Here is a 27395-nt window from a genome sequence, read left to right on the forward strand (position 1 = left end):
CATTACCGGCGACCAACCGGAAGCTGCCTCTCAGGGTATTTGTTAACTGCACCATTTCAGCAAATTCTTGTAGCTTGTAATGACGTTATTGTCGGGGCTTCTTGTTCCTTCCACCCCTTTGCCACCAAAGTCCGAGCTGCGGCCATTGCATATAAGAACACCTCCCTAAAGGCCTTCAGGATGTCCCTGCCAACAATGATTAACAGAAATGCCTCTGGTCTTTTAAAAAAAGTTATTCCAAACATTTTTTTCAACTCCTCGCAAATTAAGCCCCAGAACACTTTGATCTTCCTACTTGTCCAGCACATATGATACATGTCGCCATCACTCCCACCACACCTCCAAAAAGTATTCGCTAAATTTTTATACATCTTCAATAGTCTTGAGGGGGTGAGGTATTTTCTTTGATGTTATAACACGCTGTAAATTTCATATTTGTTCTCCAAAGCTCTTCCCATTCAGCCATCATTATTGGACGTCCAATGTCCTGTGCCCATCTAATCATTGTTGCCTTAACCTCCTCCTCCTTAACTTCCCATTCCAGGAGGAGTCAATATATTTTTGAAATTACCCTGATTTTATTATTTATTAATTCTGTTTCGAGTTTAGAGGGCTGATGATTAAATCCAATCTTTTTATCTTGTTTAAATATTTCGTATATTTGATGGTATTCCAACCAACCAGAAAGCTGGTCTTTTATCTCCTCATATTTTCTAAATTTAATTTGGCCGTCCTTTTTTTTTTAAAAAAAATATATTAATTATTAGTTTTTCACAAAAATTCAAAGAAACAAATACCGTATTTTTCGCTCTATAAGACGTACCAGACCATAAGACGCACCTAGTTTTTGGAGGAGGAAAACAGGAAAAAAAATATTCTGAATCTCAGAAGCCAGAACAAGAGGGATCGCTGCTCAGCGAAAGCTGAGATAGCTGCGCAGCCTGCATTTGCTCCATAAGACGCACACACATTTCCCCTTACTTTTTAGGAGGAAAAAAGTGAGTCTTATAGAGCAAAAAATACGGTACATACATATAAACAAACAAACATAGATCATAGCCTTTTTAAACCTTGATCTAATTAACATTGTTTAGTGACTTCCTCGAACCCCCCTGATTGGATTTCAATATATATCATTTTAATGGTTTTCCAAATCAGTGTTCTTATAAAATTAACTTTATCTCTTGACATCTTTCTTTCTTCCCAATTCAGTATTAAACATATTAGTTCATCACATAATGCATATTGTAGTCCTAAGCCTGTCCGGTATTTGCAAGGTTTTTCCAACTAATTTAACTTAACATATTTAGCTAATCATTAAATTTCTTCCATTCTTCTTAGTACTCATCCTCCTTCTGGTCGCGGACTCTTCCAGTCAGGTCGGCTAACTCCGAAAATTCCATCATTTTCATCTGCCATTATTCCACTGTTGGTATTTCCTGAGTCTTCCAGTTCTTAGCTAGTAAAATTCGAGCAGCAGTTGTGGCATACAAAAATAATTTAACATCTTTCTTGGGCAATTCCAAACCTATTATTCCAAGAAGAAAGGCCTCTGGTTTCTTTATAAATGTATATTTCAACATTTTTTTCAATTCATTATAATTTTTTCCCCAGAAGTCTTTCACCTTGGGGCAGGTCCACCACATATGATAGAAGGTACCTTCTCTTTCTTTACATTTCCAGCATTGATTATCACAGTTGTGATAAAGCTTTGCTAATTTAACAGGGGTCAGGTACCATCTATACATCATTTTCATTATATTTTCTTTTAGAACAGTACATGCAGTGAAATTTACCGGTTTCTTCCACAATCTTTCCCAATCTTGAAACATGATATTATATCCCACATCTCTTGCCCAATCAATCATCACTGATTTAACTTGTTCATCCTTTGTATGCCATTCCAACAATAACTTATACATTGTAGACAAATTTTTAACTTGAGAATCCAACAACTCCGTTTCCAACTTAGATCTTTCTGAAGCAAAACCATTTTTCTTATCTAATTTATACAATTCGTTTATCTGGTGGTAATGTAGCCAATTTAACTTATCTTTACCTTGATCAAATGGTTTTAGTTTATATCTATCTTCATCCTCCAACAATAGATCTGAATATCTCAACCATTTGATGTCCATATTTAACTTTTTCTGGGCCTTCGCCTCCATTGGTAATAGCCATCTGGGTGTCTTTCTTTCTAAGAGATCTTTATATTTTATCCACACATTATACAATGATTTCCAAATTACATAACTTTTTTTAAAGCATTATGGGCCTTTACTTTATCATACCATAAATATGCATGTCAACCAAACACATTGTCAAATCCCTCCAGGTCTAAAACATCAGTATCTTCTAGTTGTATCTGTCAGAATCTCCACTCGGCCAAGATGATAAAGCTCATCTTCCGGCCGAGTCCTTCAGAATCGCCCTCTGACGAATAATTAATGACCTGAGCCTTTGATAAGGCCTCAGGCACGTTCCCCCATTCAGCAGAGTTTCAAAGCAGCAGAAGTGATGAGGTTTATGGCTACATTGCTATGCTTTATTTCTTACTACGCAGACAGCAAAGAAATATACATCCTCTCTCTATGAAAGCAGAGAGCAACTGAACAATAAAGGAACAAAGGAACAAAGAAACCAGTACATCACATCTGTCTCCCTTCTCCCGTGAGACTTCCAATAGCCTGGACTGTCTCTGGAATGTAAACAGAGCCTTGTGACTCTAAGCAGCTGCTCAGTGGCAAACAGAAACTAACATCCTCCCCCTTTCTGTGAACACCACTGGGCAGCGTGTCAGTACAATCTCAGTACAAACCCAATTTCTGTACATAGGTACAGTGTTGATCCTTCGGAACAACCTTGGACAATAAATCAACAGGAATTTCATTACCTGGCATGTAGGACACCGTTATGAGTCCTTTCTGAACACGTTCTCTAGCATGTTGCAGCTTCAATGGCAAGTGCTTCGTGCTTTGCTTACAGCCTTCAGAAGTCAGCAAAGCCAAACATGCTTTGTTGTCCTGATAAACCTGCATTGGACACTTTACAGTAATTCTCATGTCTTTACACAATTGTAACAACCATTCACAATCCACAAGTGAATAAGACAGTGCATTCAGTTCAGCTTCACAAGAACTTAAGCTTACTGTTGTTTGCTTCTTGCACGACCAATCAAATAGACCCTGATTGTACATGTAGCAAACTCCAGACGTGCTTTTCCTATCTGTAGTGTCACTTCCAAAACTCGCATCAGTAAATAACTCAAGACCGCAAGACTTCTGATTGTTAAATCTCAGTCTGTAATGCATAGTGCCTTTCAAATAGCGCACTATGCGTTTCAGAGCTTTCCAATCCTTAACAGTAGGATTGTTGACTTGTCTGCTTAGCAAATTACAGCTAACTGCAATGTCCGCTCTTGAACATCTGGAAATGAGGTTTAGTTTGCCTAGCACACTTCTGTACAGTGTAGTGTCAGAAAATGCTCCTTCAGTGTCATCTACCTGATAACCTGTTGTCATTGGTGTGTCTACAGGGTTAGCATCCATCAGGTTTAGTTTGGTTAAGACATCAGCTATTTTCTGTGACTGGTGTTCTAAAATATTACCATCTTGGTCTCTCTCTATTTCCAGAGATAGGTGGTTGGTTACCTCACCAAGATCTTTCATGTCAAAGGGCTCCTTCAGTTGAGCTAGGGCGCTATTGTACATTTTAACATCCTTTCAAAAGAAAAGAATATCATCAACATAAAACCAGCAATACAGCTTCTTTTGCCCTTCCTCTTTGACAAATACACATGGATCAGCTTTACCTTGCTGAAAACCCAGAGAAAACAACACTTCGGTGAGTTTAGAGTGCCAGCATCATGCACTTTGTTTGAGACTGTATAGGGACTTCTTCAGAGAACAAACAAATCCCTGTTTTACCTGTACACCATCAGGTGGAAGCATATAAAGTGATTCACCTAAGGTTCTGTACAAAAATGCTGTATTCACATCGTGATGAGAAACATGTAGATTCTCTTCTGCAGCAAGTTTGAGCATAAGCCTAATGCTCTCATATCTCACGGTGGGTGAGTAGGTCTCGTGATACTCTTCTCCTGGTACCTGTGAAAAACCTCTGGCTACCAATCTGGCTTTGTGTCTGACTAATCTTGCCATTCTGATCTGTCTTTGCTTTGAATACCCATTTTCTGTCAAGCAGTTTCATCCCTGGAACTGTCGGAACTAGCTCCCATGTTTTGTTCCTCTCTAAGGAATCAAGCTCAGCCTTCATGGCAGTTAACCATGGCTCAGCATTCTTCGAGTTCAAAGCCTGGATCGCTTGGAAGCTTGAAGGTTCAAATACCTTCTTGGAGCTATTAACAACAGTTACAGCTTTTGCTGCTTTAGCAAATTCATCAGCAAATGTCTTTGGAGGTCTACCCTTTGTGGCACTTTCAGACCTGCGAATTAGACTTAAGTCTTCAACGCTCTCCTCTTCTTTCTTAGGAGAAAAGTGGCCTATAATGAACAGTGCTTCCTCCAATTCTCGATCAGAGCCTTCAGAGGGTCACAGAGAGGCTTTAGCACTCTTGAAATCCTCTGAATCATCTGATTCAGTTTCAGAATCAGAACCTTCATCAGTGGGTGTGGGGTTTTGCTTCTGTTTATCCTCAGACTCTTCACTGTCATCAGGATAACACTGGAAAATTCCCACATTCACCCCCCACTTGGCATTGTACTCAACACGTCTAGTGAGTCTAACTGTATTAGTGTCAGTCATCATTACTCTGTAAGAAACATTCTGATATCTTAGAAAGATACCATGCAAACCACATTTGCCTAACTTGGAGCTTTGTGGTGTGTGAATCCACATGTCAGAAACAAAAATTCTCATGTGCTTGATGTATGGTTTCTTGCCAAACATCTTTTCATAGGGGGTACAACCAATCGGTGATGATAATCTGCGATTATAGGTGTAAACAAAACAGCCGAGAGCTTCTGCCCAATAACTCTGGAAGATTGGCATCATGCAGCAAGGTTTTCAAGCCTTGAAGCAATGTTTGGCTTGCCCTTTCACAGAGTCCATTCATCCAAGGAGACCGTGGGCTTGACAGGCCATGTTGAATTCCTTTCTCAGTCAGAAAAGCTTCAAACCGCTGAGAAGTGAATTCTCCCCCTCAATCTGTAAACAAACATTTCACCTGTTTATCATGCACATTTTTCAACCAAGCACAGAATTCCTTGAACCTAGGAAACGCTTCTGATTTCTGATTGAACACATGACTATACCTGGAATATGTATCAGTGAGGACCATGAAATATCTGGCTCCACCCAAAGAAGGTGATAGTGGACCAACGAGATCAGCATGCACTACCTGGTATGGTTTTGTAGCTTGTCTACTAGACACCTTACCTTTTGCAGCCATTTTGACCTTGTTTGCTGCGCATGCCTTACACTTCATGTGGTACCTGCAGGGTTTAATAGTCATACCTTCAACTAAGGCACGCATTTTGGAAACTGCCTCGAAGTTTAAATGACCAAGTTTCCTGTGATAATCATGAATACATCCTGCATGCAAAACCTTGTTAGTATCTGCAATACAATAAGTTTCATCCTGCACAACACCAACAGAATCATCATAATGCAATACAAACAAATGATCAATATAATCAGCATGCAATACAAAGTCATCTTTCTTGGTGATGGTGCACTTCCTCTTCTTGAAGGAAACGTCTATGTCCTGCTCCGTCAGCTGCGAGACGCTCAGTAGGTTGTGTGCAGCATCTGGAACAAAAATAATGTTGCGTATCGATGCATCCAAGCTGTGAAGAACAACCATTCCATAGCCTTGACTGGAGATCATGTGGTCATCCGCTTGGTGTCTGTCCCGACGGGTGTTTGTCCCGACAAATGTGTCTGGTCGCTCCCGAGTCGACGATGAAGAAAGATCTAGACATCTTCTGGACCTCTGGAGTGATGAGTGAGACCATTGCCTTGTGTTGCGTTGTCCTGGACATCGGACCTTTGCCTTTTGCATGCATTGAGCTTTCGCTGTGCTGCTCTGTTGCCTTGGCCTTGGGATGTTTACATTCCCTCTTCACGTGGCCTAGACATTCACATGAGTAGCATTTCACTGCCTTCAAAGCTTTGGCAGCATCTACTGGTTCCATTGCATTCTGGGATGATGTCTGTAGGACTCCCCCTTAGTGATGCAGCTAGGACCACACCAATCCGCTTCATTTAACACCACAGCAGTAACATGCGCTACCGTCAGCTGAGCAGTAGGCAAAACAGCAAGCTGGCTGGCAATCGCTTCCCAACTTGAACCCAAAGAATGTAGAATCATGAAGGAATACACAGCCTCTGGAAAGGTGATTTCACGCTGTTGCAACTCATGCCTTAGATTCTGCATTTCCATGAGGTGAGCACATAGGTCTGCTCCATCAGCAAGTGCCATATCATGCAACTTGGCATAAAAGAACAAAGAAGCACCCGGTTCTGTTCTCAAATGTAACTCTTGGAGACTGTCCCAGATCTCTCTGCTGAGGCCTTGTCCCACAAAAGACGTAACTCTTCAGGGGACACAATAAGCGTCAGAGTTCCCCTTGCTTTGGAATCCTTAGCCTCCCATTCTGGGGTTACTGGAGCTTTGGGGTCATCTGTTATCACATTAAACAGACCCTCTTTTCTTAGCAGAGCTTCTGCATACTGCACCCAGTTCTAATAATTATTTTTTTGGAGCTTTGGAATTCCCAACGCACATTCAAGAACCTCTGTTACTCTTGGACTGGCCATGTCTGTGCCTTTAAAGCAGACTGCGTCTTTTTACCAGCTGCATTCCAAAAGCACACTACTTGATGCCTTTGCTTTCTCCTGCCACTGCTGGTAAGTGATTTGGCTAGAAGGTCAAAGCCCACCCCTTATTGCCAATTAATTAGGGACTGTCAGGCTTCCCGGGGCAATGAGCACATACCTCTCATCAATCTTCTTGACATGCAGAGAAGATAAGCTGCATTCCGCTCTTCTGCCGTTCTCTGCCGGTAAGTGATGAGAGGTATGTGCTGCCCAGTGGCAAACAGAAGCTAACAGTATCCACTCTTTAATCCAGCAAATCACAACTGCTTCAAAATATATTCTCAAATCTGGCAGGGCAAATCCCCCTCTTTCTTTAGAATCCATAAGTAGCTTGTATTTAATTTTGGGTCCCCCCCCCCTGCCAGATAAATCTAGATAAAGCTTTCTGCCATTCTTTAAAACATTTCACATTATCTATAATTGGGAGGGCTTGAAACAGAAAAAGCATCCTATACGGCCTAGGACCCTCGTACCTACAGGACCGCCTCTCCTGGTATGTCCCACAGAGAAACTTACGGTCTTCAAATAAAAACATCTTGAAGGTCCCAGGCCACAGAGAGGTTAGGCTGGCCTCAACTAGAGCCAGGGCTTTTTCGGCTGTGGCTCCGATCTGGTGGAACACTCTGTCACAAGAGACTAGGGCCCTGCGGGACTTGACATCTTTCCGCAGGGCCTGCAAGACAGAGCTGTCCCACCAGGCCTTTGGCCAGGGCACAGACTGACTCCCTCCCTCGGCAATCTTCACGGAGCTCTGGCCCAATGGTTGCCAGTGGCTTGATTTGAATTAATTTTATAATGAATGATTTTAGAGTGTTGTGTTGTGTTGCACTGTTGTACTGTTTTATTGTTGTTAGCCACCCTGAGCCCGGCTGGGGAGGGTGGGATATAAATAAAATTTATTATTATTATCTTTGGCAATACATTCATCTTAACCACTGCAATCCGGCCCATTAATGACAATTTTAAATTTGACCATATCTCTAAGTCTCTCTTAATTTCATTCCACAATTTCTCATAATTATCTTTGTACAAATTCAAATTTCCCCCAGACAGATTCACTCCCAGATATTTAACTTTTTTTCACGAAATCTAGGCCCGTCTTTTCTTGTAATAGTTTCCTTTCGTCATTATCCAGATTTTTCTCTATTACTTTGGTTTTGCTCTTATTTAACTTAAATCCCGCTACCTGTCCGAATTTCTGTATCAGCTCCAGTGCTTTTACTGCACTGGAGTCTGCATCTTGTAATGTCAATACTAAATTGTCAGCAAAGGCTTTTAATTTGTATTGTTTGGATCCTACTGTAATACCGTTAATTTCTTCATCTTTTCTAATCATACTTAGCAAGACCTCTGAGGCTGAAATAAACAGCAGAGGGGAAAGTGGGCACCCTTGCCTGGTTCCTTTCTCAATTCTAATTTCCTCCGATACCACATTATTTACAATGATTTTAGCCTTTTGTTCTTGATAGATCACTTTGATACCATTTAAGAAATTTTGACCAACCCCCATACTTTCAAGGTCATGTAACATAAAACTCCAATATACATTGTCAAAGACTTTCTCTGCATCAATAAACATTAACATTCCTTTACAATTCTTTTTTGCCTCCAACTTTTCCAGAATATCAACAACATTCCTAATATTATCTTTCATATGTCTTCCTGGCAGAAATCCTGCCTGGTCCTTATGCATATGCTCCGATAAAATCTTCTTAAGCCTGTTAGCCAAAATATTTGCAAAGATTTTATAATCCACATTAAGTAAGGAGATTGGTCTGTAGTTCTTGACATTAGATTTATCTTGCCCTTGTTTGGGAATCAGAGTAATATAAGCTTCCTTCCAGGTTTCAGGTCCTCTTCTAACAATAAAGCATTATATGTTATCCATTCTCCTTTCATGTTCTTCTTTTTTACCACGTTTGCTTCGACTGGCGATATCCATCTTGGGGTCTTTGGTTCTAAGAGTCTTCTATATTTTCCCCAAACTCTAAACAGGGCATTTCTTACTATGTGGTTTGTAAAGCTCTTATGTACGCTATAAGGTAAAGGTAAAGGGACCCCTGACCATTAGGTCCAGTCGTGACCGACTCTGGGGTTGCGGCGCTCATCTCGCTTTATTGGCCGAGGGAGCCGGTGTACAGCTTCCGGGTCATGTGGCCAGCATGACTAAGCCACTTCTGGTAAACCAGAGCAGCTCATGGAAACGCCGTTTACCTTCCCGCCGGAGCGGTACCTATTTATCTACTTGCGCTTTGACATGCTTTCAAACTGCTAGGTTGGCAGGAGCAGGGACCAAGCAACGGGAGCTCACCCCGTCGTGGGGATTCAAACCACCGACCTTCTGATCAGCAAGTCCTAGGCTCTGTGGTTTAACCCACAGCGCCACCCGCATCCCATATGTACGTTATACTTATCATAATTTAAGTACGCATGCCACCCGTACCGGATGTCATGCCCTTCTATATCTAGTACATCTGTATTACTAAGAAGGAACCAGTCCCTCATCCATGAAAAGCAGGCAGCCTCATAGTATAACTTTAAATCGGGGAGGCCAAAGCCTTATGTTTTATTCTTGGTCTTCTTCCTGACCAAATGAATTTAGATATTTCTTTCTGCCAGCAGTCGATGCAACCTCTTTTCCCAATAAGTGGAATAGTCTGAAACAAGAAAAGCATCTTTGGCAAAATGTTTAATTTAACCGCCAATATACGGCCCCAAAATGATATTTTTAACTTACTCCACCTCTCCATGTCTCTTTTAATTCCTGCCCAGCACTTAACATAATTCTCTTCATAAAGATTAATATTTTTAGATATGAGCCAAATTCCCAAATATTTGATTTTTGAATATATTTTTAATTCTGTTAATTTCTCAATTTCCTCCTTTTCTATTGGTGATAGATTTTTTGCTAATAATTAGGTTTTATAGATATTCAAATTAAATCCAGAAACCTTTCCATATTCTTGAATGATTTCCAGCACTTTAGTAAGACTCTCTTTTGGATCCTCAGTTGTTATAATAAGATTGTTCGCAAACGCCCTCAGTTTATAACTACTACTCCCCAGCTTTATCCCTTTAATAGTTTTTTCCTCTCTGATTTGTTTATTTAGAGTTTCCATTGTTAAGATAAATATTAACAGAGAGAGTGGACATCACTGTCTCGTCCCCTTGTTAATTTCGCATTCCTGAGTTATATTCCCATTTATTATAATTTTAGCTTTTTGTTTGGTATATATCACTAGAATACCTTTACAATATTGATCTCCAAACTCCATCTGTTGCAACATACCCTTCATAAACTTCAAGGATACGTTGTCAAAGTTTTTCTCCGCATCCACTGCCATTAAAACGGCTGGTTTATCTATTCTTAAATCCAGGTATTCCAGCAGATTTATAATATTTCTTCTTCTGAATCTGTCTACCGGGGAGAAAGCCTGCTTGATCACTATGGATAATCTTCTGGAGGATTCTTTTTGTTCTGTCAGCTAAAATATACGCGTACGTTTCTGAGCACAATTCAAAGTGTTGGTGCTGACCTTTAAAGCCCTAAACGGCCTCAGTCCTGTATACCTGAAGGAGCCTCTCCACCCCCATCATTCAGCGCTGAGGGCCTTCTGGCGGTTCCCTCACTGCGAGAAGGGAGGTTACAGGGAACCAGACAGAGGGCCTTCTCGGTAGTGGCACCAGCCCTGTGGAACGCCCTCCCTTCAGATGTGAAAGAAATAAGCAGCTATGCTATCTTTAAAAGACATCTGATGGCAGCCCTGTTTAGGGAAGTTTTTAATATTTAATGCTGTTTTGGTTTTTTTTAATACTTGATTGGAAGCCGCCCAGAGTGGCTGGGGAAACTCAGCCAGATGGGTGGGGTATAAATAAATTATTATTATTATTATTATTATTATTATTATTATTATTATTATTATTATTATTATTATTATTATTACTACTACTATTATTATTACTATTATTATTATTATTATTTTATAATCATTATTCAGGAGCGATATGGGTCTCAAGTTAGTTATTGCTTGCTGATCTGTTCCCTGTTTCAGAATTAGCATAATAAAATGGATTTTGAGTTCTCCGTGCATCATCTATATTCAACATTTCTGTTAACTGAAAGAAGGTTTTTGGGGTCTTTTTAGTTCTGTCCAGATCTGGGGCTACCGCTTCATTCTGATCCCCTAATGATTTAATCTTTTCTCCCACATGCTTCAATAATTTCCCTTCTAAGGATTGATAAAACTCACTCTTCTTCTCATTAGGAGCATAAAATGCCAATAACTATTATCCTTTCTCCTTGTACATTTATTTCTATCACTACAACTCTTCCTTGTGAATCTTTAAAGATCAATTTTGGTTCCAAATAGGATTTAGCGTAAATTACAACTCCTCTTTTCTTTATTTTATCTGAAGATACAAAGTCCATGTCTAACTTTTTATTGGATAGAATTCTTATATGTTGTTGCACGACATGAGTTTCTTGTAGACATATCAAATCAAGTTTTTGTTTTTTAAGAATATGTTCCACCCTGTTTCTTTTTGTTTTCTCATTCAAACCATTCACATGCCAAGTTATTATTTTTAAATCCATAATTCACTTTATTAATTTAACGATCAACAAATTGAAATTTACTGTAAAAATACGACTGCTCTCAGTCAGTATAAATTGTTCACGATATAGTTTTGAACCTTTATGTTTTCCTTAACCCCACTTCCTAGCCTTCCTCCTCTTCTGATTGTTTTCTTGTATCCTCCGCTCCTCCACCCAGCTGTTTTTCACCTCCCAATTCCTCTCCAGAATTAATCTGCTTCTTCCCATGAAGTAAATCTTCTTTTTCCTTTGAAAAAAAAAAGGAAATTCCCTCTGGAAATTCCCACCTGTGTACAATTGCTTTCCTCTTAGGGCCTCTACTAACAGTTTGTATTTATCTCTTTTTCTTAGATACCTGGATGGAATGATTTTATGTATAATAATATCTGTCTCCTGGATTCTAAGTTTTTTCTTACTGCTAGTTCGTAGAATTTTATCTCTCATTTCCATATTTACAAAAGTTATGAGGCAGTCCCCCAGCCAATTATTTGTTCTAGCTATGCTGGATCTGGCTCTAAAGATTCTCTCTATATTATGTGCCATCTCTTGCTGTTCTATTTCAGGCCACTTTGCTAATTCTGAAGCTATTTTCTTATCTATCTGTTCATCCAGCTCCTCCGGAATTGATCTTAATCTTAATTTTCTCTCTTCTGTGCATCTCAATCATAGATATTGTTTCTAAGACTGCCTCATGTGTCTCTTTCATTTCTACAATTTCTTTCTTTATTTTATTTTTCTTTGCCGTGAGTTTGTGGGGAGGACCACTCCCCCTGGAAGCCCTTTTTCCACCTTGGGCCTGGGGGCGGCCCCATACTCACCTCCGCAGCCTATGGGGCTCCAGGGAGGCCTCGGGTGTGTGGGGTGGGGTGGGTGTTTAGTTGGGTGTGGGAATTTGTTTATTTTAATTATGTTGTGTTTGTAACTTTGTTTTTTGTTTTTATAGTTTTATTGTTCTGTTAGTTTGTTTTCTGTATAGGTTTTAATTTGATTTTAAGGGGAGGGGTCAGGGCTGCCCGGGAGTGGGTCCCAGCAAACAAAATGGCTGGGGCAGGTGTTGGGATACTGCCAGGGAGATAAAGTCCATCATGGCCCCAAGCCGTTTGCCGGACGATCCATCGATCTCCCGTAGGCACGCAGTATCATCGATTAGCGACATGAGTTTCTAGAAAATATCTTGCCACATTCCAGAGCTCATGCACACTCTTATCAGCAGATAAAGCACAGCCAAAAGTTGCACTCAGGAGAGCATTATTTACAAGCTTTATTCAGCGTTGATCAGAACAGAGAAATACATGACTGTCTGCGTCAGTGTCTCAGACAGAGAGAGAAACGAAAGCAATAGATAACATAAACATCCTGTGAAAAGGAAATACGCAGGCTGTGACACAAACATCCTGCTCCCTTTTAAGGTGGAACGGAAATATCCTAACATGCTCCCCCTTTCCGTGTAACCTGTGGTACCTGTGGTTCAACCCAATTGCAACTTTTGTATGTAAACCTTAAGTTGTTCTCTGTTAACAACCTTAGACAACAGATCAGCAGGAATTTCATTTCCTGGCATGTAGGACACCTGAATGAGTCCTTTCTGAATACACTCCCTTGCACGATGTAGCTTAATCTGCAAGTACTTGGTCCTTTTCTTGCAACTGTCTGAGTTCAGCAAAGCCAAACACGATCTATCGTCTTGATACACTTGTACAGGACATTTCACAGACACTCTGATGTCCTTAAACAGTTGCATCAACCATTCACAATCCATGAGTGAAAATGACAGAGCATTGAGTTCTGCTTCACAGGAACTTAGGCTCATTGTCGTCTGCTTCTTGCACAACCAGTCAAACAGGCAGTGGTTGTACATGTAGCAAACTCCAGAAGTGCTTGTACCATCCGTGGTGTCACTTCCAAAACTTGCATCTGCAAAGATTTCAAGACCTCCAGTCTTCTGACTGGTGAACCTCAGCCTGTAGTGCATAGTCCCTTTCAAATAGCGGGCTATGCGCTTCAGAGCTTTCCAATCCTGAACAGTAGGATTGTTGGCATGTCTGCTAAGCAGATTACAGCTTACAGCTATGTCAGGTCTTGAGCATCTAGCAATGAAATTCAACTTGCCTAGAATGCATCTGTACAGCGTTGTGTCAGAAAACGCTCCAGCAGTACTATCTACCTGGTAACCTGTCACCATCGGTGTGTCTGCTGGGTTTGCATCAACCAAATTCAACCTGGTTAATACATCAGCAATTTTCTGTGTTTGGTGTACCAGAAAATTACCTGCTTGGTCCCTGTCCACCTGCAGAGAAAGATAGTTGGATACCTCACCAAGATCCTTCATGTCAAAGTGCTCCTTCAGCTGAGCTAGGGTGCTTTGGTACAAAGCCTGATTCTTCCAAAACATTAGAAGATCATCAACAAAACATAAACAATACAGTTTGTTTTGCCCCTCCTCCTTGACAAACACACACGGATCAGCTTTGCCCTGGTGAAAACCTAGAGAAAGCAACGTCTCAGTGAGTTTTGTGTTCTAACACCTGGCACTCTGCTTGAGACCATATAAGGATTTCCGCAGTTTACAGACTGCTGCTGCTGCTGCTCGCGTGAGTGTTGGGAGGACCACTCCCTTTTCTGCCAACTCCATCCGGCCTAGGGGGCGGGGCCTGCACTCACCGCCACAGCATAAGAGGCCTGAGAGAGGCCTCCGGGACACGGCTGCTGCTGCTGCTCGTGTGAGTGTTGGGAAGACCGCTCCATCTCCTGCCAACTCCATCCGGCCTAGGGGGCGGGGCCTGCACTCACCGCCACAGCATAAGAGGCCTGAGAGAGGCCTCCGGGACACGGCTGCTGCTGCTGCTCGCGTGAGTGTTGGGAAGACCGCTCCATCTCCTGCCAACTCCATCCGGCCTAGGGGGCGGGGCCTGCACTCATCGCCACAGCATAAGAGGCCTGAGAGAGGCCTCCGGGACACGGCTGCTGTTGCTGCTTGTGTGAGTGCTGGGAAGACCGCTCCCTTTCCTGCCAACTCTATCCGGCCTAGGGGGCGGGGCCTGCACTACCACTACAGTTTCGAGGCCTGAGCAGCCACCGGCAGCAATGGACAAAATGGTTTTAAATGTTTTAATTGCTTTTAATTTGCAGCACCTTAAATGGTGGTTGTTGTTTTTTTATAATATAATATTATTTCTTTATTTTATTTTTGCTTGGGGTGGGATAAGCATTTAGTCAGCGCTATTGTTTCTTGCTTTGTTCTGTTTTGTTCTGTTCTGTTCTGTTTTGTTTTATTATTATTATTATTCTGTTAAATTATTATATAGTTTGTATTTTGCTTTTAAGGGGAAGGGTCATGGCTGCCTGGGAGTGGGCCTCAGCCAATAGATTGGGTGGGTCAGGTTCCACAGGGGGGGATGTATTGGGACACCCGATCTCAGTGATCACGGGCAGGAGGAGGAGTTATGCTAAGACCAGACCATGTCATTACCGAGGAGGCAGGTTTAGTCGTTGTTTGAGGACTATCCCTGCCTCCAGGTCTGGTCCTGACCGGAAGGATACAGTAATCAGCAAGGGAAACCCACATGACCTGAAAGTGTTGCTGTGCAATGCCAGGTCAATGATGAATAAAACCACTGCCATCCACGACCTGATTGTGGATGGAGGATTTGACCTGGCATGTGTGACAGAGACCTGGTTGGAGGAAGCAGATGGGCCTGTCCTTGCTGCTGCTTGCCCACCAGGTTTCTCTTACGCACAGCAACCCAGGTCATGTGGGCGGGGAGGGGGGGGTTGCAGTGATTTTTAGGAAGTCATTAGTCTGCACCAGGCGTCCTATTGGGAAGACCCAGTTTTCTGAGTGCATGTTCTGGAAGTTGGTCAATAGGGGCAGTACAGGATTCCTACTGGTGTACCGACCTCCCCGCTGCACCAAGGATTCCCTGCCCGAGCTGCTTCAGGTTGTGGCGGATATGCTCCTGGAGACACCTAGCTTGGTTGTCCTGGGGGATTTTAACATCCATGCCGACACGACCTTACAAGGGGCTGCTCGGGACTTCGTGGAAAGCATGGCCTCCATGGGGCTGTCCCTGAATAAGTTTGGCCCAACTCATAGCCGTGGACATGCCTTAGACTTGGTGTTCACCTCTATGGATGTTGGTGATCTGACACTAACTAAAAGCGAAACAAAAGAAGTGCCATGGTCAGATCACTTCCTGGTGCAACTGGACTTCTCCGCAACCCTTCCCCTCTGCAGGGAGGTGGGACAGATTTGGATGGTCCGCCCCCGCCACTTAATGGATCCAATTGGCTTCCAGAGAGTGGTAGGGGATGCTTTATCCCAAGTTGATGGCCTTTCAGCTGATTCCCAGGTGGCACGCTGGAATGCGGAGTTAACCAGGGCTATTGACTGTCTGGCTCCGAAGCGCCCTCTCCGATTGCATGGAGCCCGGACAACCCCGTGGTTTTCCCCGGAGCTGAGGGTGATGAAACAATCGTTGAGACGGCTAGAGCGCCGGTGGCGGAAAACTCATTCTGAATCAGACCGGACACAGGTTAGAGCCCAATGTCGAGCCTACCAAGTGGCAATGGCGACGGCGAAGAGGGCCTTCTTCGCCGCCTCCATTGCATCTGCAGAAAACAGCAGCAGGAGACTCTTTCAGGTGGTTCGCAATTTAGTGGGCCACATGATCTCCTGCAATGACTTTGCAAAGATTTTGGAAATAAAGTCGCTCAGATTCGAGAAGAGGTAGGCTCCACCATGGGAGCAGGGCCGGGGCGGGAGAGTGCTAGAGTCCTGTCTAGTCAAGTTGTGTGGGATCAATTCCAATCTGTTACCCCCGAGGATGTGGACAGGCTGCTTGGACGAGTGAAACCAACCACTTGTCTCCTTGATCCTTGCCCATCCTGGCTTATAAAAGCTAGCCGGGAAGGACTGGGCGATGGGCTTCGTGGGGTGGTGAATGCTTCCCTCCGTGAGGGAGCCTTCCCAGACCCGCTGAAAGAGGCGGTTATTAAACCACTTCTTAAAAAAAACATCTTTAGATGCGGCCACAATGGCCAACTATCACCCAGTCTCAAATCTTCCATTCTTGGGCAAGGTGATTGAGCGAGTGGTTGCTGAACAACTCCAGGCACGCCTGGAAGAAGCGGACCATTTGGATCCCTTCCAGTCGGGATTCAGGCCTCATCATGGGACTGAAACTGCCTTGGTCGCACTGGTTGGTGATCTCCGGCGGGCTAGGGACAAAGGTGAGAGCTGTTTCCTAGTTGTGCTGGATCTCTCAGCGGCGTTTGATACCATCGACCATAACATCCTTCTGGACCGTCTTGAGGGGCTGGGAGCTGGGGACACTGTCATACAGTGGTTCCGCTCCTTCCTCCTGGGCTGTGTTCAGAAAGTGGTGGTGGGGGATGAGTGTTCAGACCCCTGGGCTCTCACTTGTGGGGTGCCTCAGGGTTCTATCCTCTCCCCCATGCTTTTCAACATCTACATGAAGCCGCTGGGAGAGATCATCAGGGGATTTGGGCTGGGTGTTCATCAGTATGCAGATGATACCCAACTCTACCTCTCTTTCAAATCAGAACCAGTGAGGGCAGTGAAGGTCCTGTGTGAGTGCCTGGAGGCGGTTGGAGGTTGGATGGCGGCTAACAGATTGAGGTTGAATCCTGACAAGACAGAAGTACTGTTTTGGGGGGACAGGAGGCAGGCAGGTGTGGAGGATTCCCTGGTCCTGAATGGGGTAACTGTGCCCCTGAAGGACCAGGTGTGCAGCCTGAAATGTATACCTGAAGGAGCGTCTCCACCCCCATCGTTCAGCCCGGACACTGAGATCTAGCACTGAGGGCCTTCTGGCGGTTCCCTCATTGCGAGAAGTGAGGTTACAGGGAACCAGACAGAGGGCCTCCTCGGTAGTGGTGCCTTCCCTGTGGAACACCCTCCCACCAGATGTCAAAGAGAACAATAACTACCAGGCTTTTAGAAGACATCTGTTTAGGGAAGCTTTTAATGTTTGATGTATTTTAATATTCTTTTGGAAGCCGCCCAGAGTGGCTGGGGAAGCCCAGCCAGATGGGCGGGGTATAAATAATAAATAATAAATAACAATTATTATTATTATTAATAATTTTTATTATTATTATTATTTTATCTGTTTCTCCCTTCTGCTCTCTATTCTCTTTCTGTACCTTCCTCACCCACTCCTCCAAGTTAATTGTTCTGCCTTCAGTTCTTGTATGGTTTTTGACATCTCCATATTTTTTACAACTAACTCATTCATTTTTCCTGTTAACTCTGTCACCATCTTTGCATTTTCGTCAATTTTCATTCCCATCCTATCCAGTTTTTGGTCCGTAGTCCTAGCATTCTCATTCATCTCTTCATTTCTAAGATGTCTCTTTTCAATCCCAAAATTAATTCTTTCATATCCATATGATATCTGAATCAATAGTTGACTTTCTTCTGCTAGGATTGGTAACAGAACTTGATGTCACTGTATTTGCAGATTTCTTATTTGTATTGGACATATCAAACCCAGTTTTTTAAGTTCAGTGATTGTTTTAGCAAATTAAATTGATAAACAAATTATATGGTTCAGTTCCACCTCTTACTATCCTAGTGGTAATAATCTGGCAATCACACCTGTCAGAGCTGCTTGAAGATCCTAGCTCACAGAGGATCACGCTAGCCAGCGATCATTAAGTAAAAGTCTTTATTGAGTTACAGTTTCCATTCTCACGCTGCTGCGCGCAACTCTACGTCTAGTAGCTAGATCGGTGAAGCTCCGTCTGAGTCTCCGCCCCGTGTGCACCAACTTAATATCCTAGCCCGGCTCCACCTTTTCCGCCTGACTGTCCTCCTCTGGGTCCCTCTACCCCCCGGGGTCTCTTCCTTCCGGGATTCTTCTGACGCTGACCCCCCGGACCCTCCTGTCTCCTTGCGCCGGGCTTTAGGACCTGGCTCCCTTTCCGGGCTGCTTACTGCGCCACCTTCCTCTGCATTTGAACTTGGCGCGCGCGCCCAACCTTCCACTTTCCGCTTAACCGTTTCTTCGCTCCCCGATGGAGGTGTGGCCACTCCTGACTCGTGCCCTCCCTCCTGTGGTGAGCTGCCAGCGCTTGCCCCCTGGCTCCTTTCCTCTTCCCTGCTCTCTGGCGGTGACGCTGGTCCCGATTTCCAACTGCTCTCCTCTGAGTCCCCTCTGGCTCTATCTTCCTGGGGTGCCCCCCTAGACTCCCCCCTTGCCCTGGCCACTGGTGCTCCTTTCTGTGAATCCTCTGATTCACTGGAAAGACTCGGAGATCTCGGGTCGTCGTCATCACTCATCTTTTCTTCTGCCTCCTCCCCTTCGCTCTCTGTTTCCTCCCTTGCCCTTGCCTCTGCTCCTAAACCCCTGACATCCATCCCCCCCTCGAAGCCCCCCATTCCCCCCTCCCCTCCTTCCGGTGCTGGAGCTGGGTGCTGCTGTTGCAAAGGGACGAACGTCGGATATCGTTCGCTTCCCGTGGCGGGTCTCCATCTGAAGTCTCCCGGGTCTTCCTCCCTGCTCTCGTCGACGACGGTCACCTCCGCTTCCATCTCTGTGCCGCCGTGCTCGAAACCAGGGTCGTCCCCGAAAATGTCCATGTCCGTCTCTCCCTCACTTCCTCCTGGCGGCGTTGCTCGTCCTGAGCATTCCAGCCACTTTCTGCGGAACTGCTCCTCTGGCCTATCGTCCCACCAATACGAGGGTTCTGATGCAGATCCCGAGGGTGACCCCTCCGGGGAACGGACGTCTCGTGTCGGGTCCTCGTCCGAGTCGAACCCCCGGAACGTGCTGGCCGAAAGCGTGGGCGTGAAAAGCCAGTCGTCGAAAAAGTCTGCTGGCATAGGTCTATGTGGGAAGAGGGCATGAAACTCGTCTTTGAGCAGAGGTTCGTCCAAGGCGTAGCCCGGCACCCAGCTGTTTGCACTGGCCGGGGTGCCCTCCTTGGCGAGAAAGTATTCTACCCCCTCTTCCCCCCATCTGGAGTCCAAAATCTCCGTGACTTCGTTGATGCGCTCCTTCTGTGCCACTCCCGCGTGCCCTGTTCTGTCTCTGACCGGACTCGGCGCCGTTCCGGGTTCCTGGAACCTGTGCGGTGCCTTGTAGGGAGTGAGCACCGATCTGTGGAATACCGGATGCATTCTGGAACCCTCCGGAAGTGCCAGTCTGAAAGCTACCGGGTTGACCTGCTCTTCGACTTGGTAGGGCCCCAGTTGTTTATGCCCTAGTTTCTTCTTGGCCAACGACCTGGCCGGCACTGCGTGGGCTGCTAACCAGACCCAGTCTCCCACGTGGAGCTCTTCGCCAACCCTTCTGTGTTTGTCCGCTTGTACCTTGTATGCGTGCTTGGCCAGCTCCAGGTGGCGCCTCAGCTGATCGTGGACTTCCTGCAGCTCCGACGCGAACGCATCTGCTGTCTGCGGCTCCCCCTCCCCCATTCTTTCCAGTCCCGGGAAGGTTCTGGGGTGCCTCCCGTTGTTGGCGAAGAACGGCGTGACCCCCGTGGAGACGTGCTTCGTGTTGTTGTAGGCGAACTCGGCAAGCGGCAGGTAATCCACCCACGTCGCAGGCTGTTGATTTGCATAACACCTCAGGTACTGCTGCATGATGGCATTGACCCGCTCCGCTTGCCCGTTGGTCTGCGGGTGTCTCGCCGACGCCAGGTTGATCTTGACGTTCAGGAAGCCCATCAGCTTCTGCCAGAAATTCGAGATGAACTGCCGCCCCCGGTCGGACAGAATAGACCGTGGCAGACCGTGAACCTTGAACACGTGGTCTATGAACAGTTTGGCGGTTTGCTCCGCCGTGGCCACCTTAGCACACGGAATGAAATGTGCCATCTTGGAAAACAGGTCCACCACCACCAGCACTGCCGTCTTGCCCCTCGAGCTGGGCAGATCCGTGACAAAGTCCAGGGCCACCCTTTCCCAAGGTTCGACCGGAGTTTGCAGCGGTTCCAACAGTCCGGCCGGTGGTCTGTGCACTGGCTTGGCCCTCTGGCAGGTGTCACACCTCGCCACGTAGTCTGCGACCTCCCCTCTCATTCCAGGCCACCAGAAATCCCTGGCTACTAATTCCACCGTCTTCTCCTTGCCGAAGTGCCCGGCAGTGGGCGCGTCGTGCAGCTGCTGCAGCACCTTGGCGCGAAGGTCGTCTCCCGGCACGTAGATGGCCCCTTTACGGATGAGCAAACCATCTCGTAGCTGGAAACCGTCGGCCGCTGCCTTGCCCCTTTGCACCTCTGCCATCTTTGCTTGCGCGAAGGAGTCATCCTGCAACGCTCGTCGCACTGCCTCCAGGTCCACGGTTGCCGCGGCGCACGCCCACACTGTTGGTGCGAAGATGTGCATGGCGGCTGCTGGCGTTGCGTCCTCCAGATACTGCGGCTTACGGGAGAGAGCGTCCGCCATGATGTTGGTGTCCCCCGGGACATACTCTATGCGGAAGTCGAAGTTCGCAAAGAACTCAGCCCAACGTATCTGCCTCTGGTTTAGGAACTGTGCCGTGCGCCAGTGCTCCAGATTCTTGTGGTCCGTGCAAACCTGCACCGTGTGCTTGGCGCCGATCAGGAAGTGCCTCCACGCTTTGAACGCTGCATGAATGGCCAGCAACTCCCTGTCCCAGATGGTGTAGTTCTGCTCGGACTTGCTGAGCTTCCTGGAGTAAAACGCTCCCGGTCGCCACACCCCCTGCGGGTCCTTTTGCAGCAGGACCGCCCCCACGGCTCTGTCCGAGGCGTCTGTCTCCACCCTCATCGGCCTGCTGGGGTTGACGTGAAGCAGCTGCTCTTCCGACGCGAAGAGACGCTTGAGTGCCTGAAAGGACTGCTCCGCCTGCTCTGTCCAAACGAACTTCTTTTTCTTGGAGCTAAGCGTGTCTGTGATGGCCGCTGTCTGCATAGCGAAGCCCTTGATAAACTTGCGATAGAAGTTCGCAAAGCCGACAAACCGTTGGACCTCTTTCCGGTTGCGTGGACTCTTCCAATCCAATACCGCTCGAACCTTGGCGCTGTCCATGGCGAGCCCCTTGTCAGACAACTTGTAGCCCAGAAAATCCACCTCCGTCACGTCAAATTGGCACTTCTCCAGCTTGGCGTAGAGCCTATGTTGCTTTAGCCTGCTCAGCACTTCCTTGACGTGTCCGTCATGCTCCTGCTGCAATTCCGAAAAGATCAGGATGTCATCTAAGAAACAGACGCACGTCTTGTAGAGAAGTCTCGCCAACACGTGATGCATGAAAGCTTGAAAAACGTGGGAGCCATTTTGCAATCCAAAAGGCATAACTCTATATTCGTAGGTACCCAGTGGCGTGAACATGGCCGTCTTCCACTCATCTCCCTCCCGCATGCGAATGAGGTTGTACGCCCCTCGCAGGTCTAACTTGGTGAACACTTTTCCCTTCCGCACCTTCGCCAGGAGGTCGTCGATTCGGGGCATGGGGAAGTCCGATGGCTTGGTCCCATTGTTTAAAATGCGATAGTCCACTACCAGTCTTTTTTGGGGCGTGTCTCGCTTTTTAACAAAGAATACAGGACTGCCCCCCGCTGCCTTGGACTCTCGGATGAAACCGCGCTCCAAATTATGATCTATGAACTCTTTGAGTTCCTGCAGTTCGTCCTCTGACATGGAATACAGTTTCCCTTTAGGCAGCGCCGCCCCCGGCAGCAGGTCAATTTTGCAGTCATATGGCCTGTGAGGGGGTAGCCTGTCTGCCTCCTTCTCGCAGAAAACTTCCAAAAATTCTGCGTACTTGTGGGGAATCGCTTGCAGCGTGCCTAGCAGCAGCTGTGACTCCTCTTCCTCTCCTTCCTGCCGGGGCACGATGCAGTGTTCAGCACAAAAGGAAGAGCCGAAGATCAGCTGCCTCTGGTACCAAGCCAGCGTTGGGCTGTGCTTGTCCAGCCAACTCATTCCCAATACAATGGGCGTATCCGATAGTTGAGTGACATTGAAGCTGATGATTTCTTTGTGATTCCCAAGTCGCATCGCCATCGGTGGCGTCTGCTTCACCACTTGCCCCCCTAGCAACTCCCTGCCATCCACCGTGACAACCTGCAGGGGCAGTGTGGCCGGCAGCAACTGTATAGCGTGTTTGTCGACAAAGTCCTGCCCTATAAAGTCCGCATTGCTGCCCGAGTCAACTGTGATTGGCACGTCCATGGTGATTCCATTGGGCAGCTGGAGAGATGCGGTGAGCCTCACTACTGGTTTGGGCGGGAGGGGGTTCACGGGCTGTAAAATCTCTGGGGACTGTGTCACTAACACGTCTGGCTGGGCCCCAGGGCCTCTTCCTCCAGCCAGACTGCGTCGTTTCCCTGCTGTGGTCCTCCTTGCTGCGTTGCTGCAGTCACCATTGCTGAGGCTGCAGTGAGCTTGTGGAGCCTCTGGGGACACTCTTTCGCCATATGCCCTGGCTCCTCACAGACGTAACACTTCCTGTTCCCTCTAGGAGGCTTCGCTTTCACTGCTGCCGGTGCTAGGGCTCTGGTTGCTGACTGAGCCCTTGCACCTCCAACCTCCATAGGTTCCGTTCCTCCTCCTGGCGGAGGCGTGGATTGCGCACGCGCTGCTTCTCTGGGAAGGAAGGAGGAGCCCCTGGCTGGTTCGTGCCCTCCACGCCCTTCGTCCCTGCTCCACGGACGTTCTTCCAGCCGCACCCCCACTGCCAGTGCCCTCTGAACGACCTCCTGGGTGGTCCGGGGTCTCTCCCCCCTCGCGATCTCATCTTTAATCGAGCTGTGCAACCCCTCCCAAAAGAGGTCTCTTACAGGGGCCGAATCTCTGTCCCATTCCAGGGCACTGACCAAAGCGAAAAAGCGGGCATGGTACTGCCTCACGCTGGCCCTCCCTTGCCTTAGTCCATGCACCTCCTTCCGGGCAAGATCCACGTCAATGCTTGATAAAAAACACCCATCCATCGCTTTAATAAAGGCATCCGCATTTTGGAGCGCCGGATCCTTATCTTTCCATAAATTGCGCAGCCATGCTTTAGCATCCCCATGCAAATGGGACATGATGAATCCCACTCTCTCTTGCTCATCTCTAAAGTCTTTATTCAGCAGTTGCAGTGCGCACAGTACGTCTGCTCTAAAGTTGGGATACTGTTGCAGGTTCCCATCGAAGTGAGAGACCAGACCTCCTGTTCGTCTCGCCAACCCAATTCCCTCCTGCCTGGGTGTCTGCTTTGTCAGCACGTCTAACCTGACCTGGAGATCCCTGCAGGCGGCAGCTGCCTCCTCCTCTCTCTTCCTGGATGCAAGAGCCTCGGCATTCAGTTGTGACACTGCTTTTCTGAGTTCCTCTATCTGCTGCTCAGCCGTCATGTCGTCTGCCGTTCGTGAGCTCGCTAGTAGGCACCTGCTTCTCTCCCCTCCTTGAGGCTGTAGATGCCCACAATTCCGAGACGGAGCTTACTGTCAGAGCTGCTTGAAGATCCTAGCTCACAGAGGATCACGCTAGCCAGCGATCATTAAGTAAAAGTCTTTATTGAGTTACAGTTTCCATTCTCACGCTGCTGCGCGCAACTCTACGTCTAGTAGCTAGATCGGCGAAGCTCCGTCTGAGTCTCCGCCCCGTGTGCACCAACTTAATATCCTAGCCCGGCTCCACCTTTTCCGCCTGACTGTCCTCCTCTGGGTCCCTCTACCCCCCGGGGTCTCTTCCTTCCGGGATTCTTCTGACGCTGACCCCCCGGACCCTCCTGTCTCCTTGCGCCGGGCTTTAGGACCTGGCTCCCTTTCCGGGCTGCTTACTGCGCCACCTTCCTCTGCATTTGAACTTGGCGCGCGCGCCCAACCTTCCACTTTCCGCTTAACCGTTTCTTCGCTCCCCGATGGAGGTGTGGCCACTCCTGACTCGTGCCCTCCCTCCTGTGGTGAGCTGCCAGCGCTTGCCCCCTGGCTCCTTTCCTCTTCCCTGCTCTCTGGCGGTGACGCTGGTCCCGATTTCCAACTGCTCTCCTCTGAGTCCCCTCTGGCTCTATCTTCCTGGGGTGCCCCCCTAGACTCCCCCCTTGCCCTGGCTACTGGTGCTCCTTTCTGTGAATCCTCTGATTCACTGGAAAGACTCGGAGATCTCGGGTCGTCGTCATCACTCATCTTTTCTTCTGCCTCCTCCCCTTCGCTCTCTGTTTCCTCCCTTGCCCTTGCCTCTGCTCCTAAACCCCTGACAACACCCCTAATCAAATTACCTTGTACCCTTAGCTATCTAAGGAGTGTTTAAGATTTTAACCACTGAAAAGGTTTAATAACCACTAGGCAATGATCTTAGTAGAATCAAAAAACAGGAGGAGAGAGAAAAAAGGAAGAAAACAAAAACAAAAACAAAAAGCAGCAGAGCAAAAACAAAACAAAAGTAGGTAATAATAATATTAATAATAATAATGTCGTTGTTGTTGTTTAGTCGTTTAGTCGTGTCTGACTCTTCGTGACCCCATGGACCAAAGCACGCCAGGCACCTCTGTCCTCCACTGCCTCCTGCAGTCTGGTCGTACCCATGCCGGTAGCCTCGAGAACACTATCCAACCATCTCGTTCTCTGTCGTCCCCTTCTCCTTTTGCCCTCCATCTTTCTCAACATCAGGGTCTTTTCCAGGGAGTCCTCTCTTCTCATGAGGTGGCCAAAGTATTGGAGCCTCAGCTTCACGATCTGTCCTTCCAGTGAGCACTCAGGGCTGATTTCCTTCAGAATGGAGAGGTTTGATCTTCTTGCAGTCCATGGGACTCTCAAGAGTCTCCTCCAGCACCATAATTCAAAAGTATTAATTCTTCGGCGATCAGCCTTCTTTATGGTCCAGCTTTCACTTCCATACATCACTACTGGGAAAACCATGGCTTTTACTATACGGACCTTTGTTGGCAAGGTGATGTCTCTACTTTTTAATAATAATAGAAGGAAGGGGAAAAGGGGGAGGGGGGAGCGGAAAGAAGAACAAGACAGAAAAGGGGGAAAGAGAAAAAGGAAAGGAAAGGGAAAAAAGAAAAAAAAAACAAAGGAGGGAGGGAAGAAAGAACAGATAGCAACCCTAAAATAAACTTAAGGCACTTTTCACTTAAAAATATAAAGACCGGGAGAGATTTTAAATAGAAGAAAGAGATAGTTGTATAGGGTTATAACGACAAATCCTCATTAATTTGTTTCCATTTTTTTTTGGGGGGGGATATTCTTTACTCCAATCTCTTTTGTTTCTTATCCGATAATGTTTTAATCTATACTGTCACTTCCAACCTCCAGAAAATAAAAGTTCTTTTCCTGACATTGGCTCTTTTCAGGCACTGTTTTCTATATACCTTGGGTTTGACCTCCTCTTTCACTTGCGTCAACTGTATGGTTAAACAAAGCTCTTCTGGTTAGTTTTCCCAGCTGGTTTACATGGCTGCAGAACTTGCGTAAATTTAATTAATATAGAAAGTCATTAATGCCGCTTTTCAAAGTTATAGTCACACTAACCGGGTATCTAAACTCGTTGTTGTTCTGTGGAAGTTCTGCCGCCAGGACACCCCAAAAATCAGGCTTTCTCACCGGGGGGAGGGAACGCTGTTACCGATGCCTGTGGTCTCCTTCCCGAACTTCTAGGTCCATTTTTGGAGACCTTCCCACATCACAGTGAATCCTTCTAGGTTCTGGAAGCCCTCCTGAACCTTCTGAGGGGTTGTGAAGCCTTCCAACCCCTCTTTCACCCCTTTGGTGAGTGTGCGTCTCCCGGAGCCCAAGAAACGCGCGTCCGGAGTCGAGCTGCAGCAAACCCAGAAGCCCAGAGATTGGTATCAGAAGAATGCAGAGTTCTTAGAGTTGGTCAAGCATTCAGCAGCCACCTTGCAAGGTTAAATGGCCATGTTTTAACCTTGCATTGGAATTTCTCTACCCTCTCCTCTTCCCTTCTGCCCCAGCCCCCTCAAAATTTGCTTCAGAAGGTTGGGAGACCCTCTAGAGCAGATGGGAGGCATGAAGAGAGGAAGGGTAAATCCCTTTGCATTACTTCTAGAAAGTGCAGGGGCTTTGGTTTGTCTTCAGGAGATAGTATTCTGCGGATGAGTAATATATCCCTCAGTTTATACTTATCAGTTGATAAGTGCATCGTTTTAGTTCCCATCTTTAAGATGAAGAACTGAGCTAATGAGTGCCTCTCAGTGGGCTCACTTAGCTTGCAAATGGTGTGGCTTGCTAACAGAAAATATTTTGGGGGGGCTCCATATAGAATAACAGTAGTTTTGTTTGGGTGATGGACTCTTGATTGCTCTTGAGGATGCCCAACTTTGCTGCATTCTAGACCCAGTATAAAAGTGACTTGACCCAAGGACACTCAGTGCTTCTTCAACAGATATAAATTTGCAAGTCTTCTCTATTCTGCTATTGCAGCCACAGTAAGATGCCTTTCTCCAGCTGACATTCACAGTGGTGTTAGCACTTAGTTAAGAATCCTTGCACCTATGTCTACCAGATCATTAATTCTAAAAAAAATATGATTAGCTACAATTTTATAGGTTTGACAGAACAGGGCTTGTTTTTCTTTGCCAAGTGTATTTTAGCTTGCTAGTTGGCTTGCTAGTTACTTGTTAATGAGGGGAGATGATATGGCTTTTATTCTGACCATAACAATGTAACAATATGACTTACAGGAGATTTGGAACGTTTTTAGAGACTCTTGGTACTCCTCTTGGTACTCTTAAGAGAAGAGATGCTGGCCAGCTCTCAAACAGCACAAACCATTGTGGCATCCTAATGGGTTAACACATGACCCAACTGTAAGGCTGCTGCTGTGGCCAGAGCCTGACATTAGGTTTCACTTAATGAAGCTTTATTCTGATATCTGTGCTTTCCCAAATGTGGGTGCTGCATGTTCAAGTGTACATACAGTTGTAACCCACATATGATTTTTGAGGTTTCTTAATGGTTATGATGCAGCACATGTACAATAGCATAAACTTCTCCAGTTAAAAGCACTGATTGGACTAATTTACAT

Source organism: Podarcis liolepis, assembly GCF_965112155.1.
Source record: "Podarcis liolepis genome assembly, chromosome: W".
Lineage (NCBI taxonomy): Eukaryota > Metazoa > Chordata > Lepidosauria > Squamata > Lacertidae > Podarcis > Podarcis liolepis.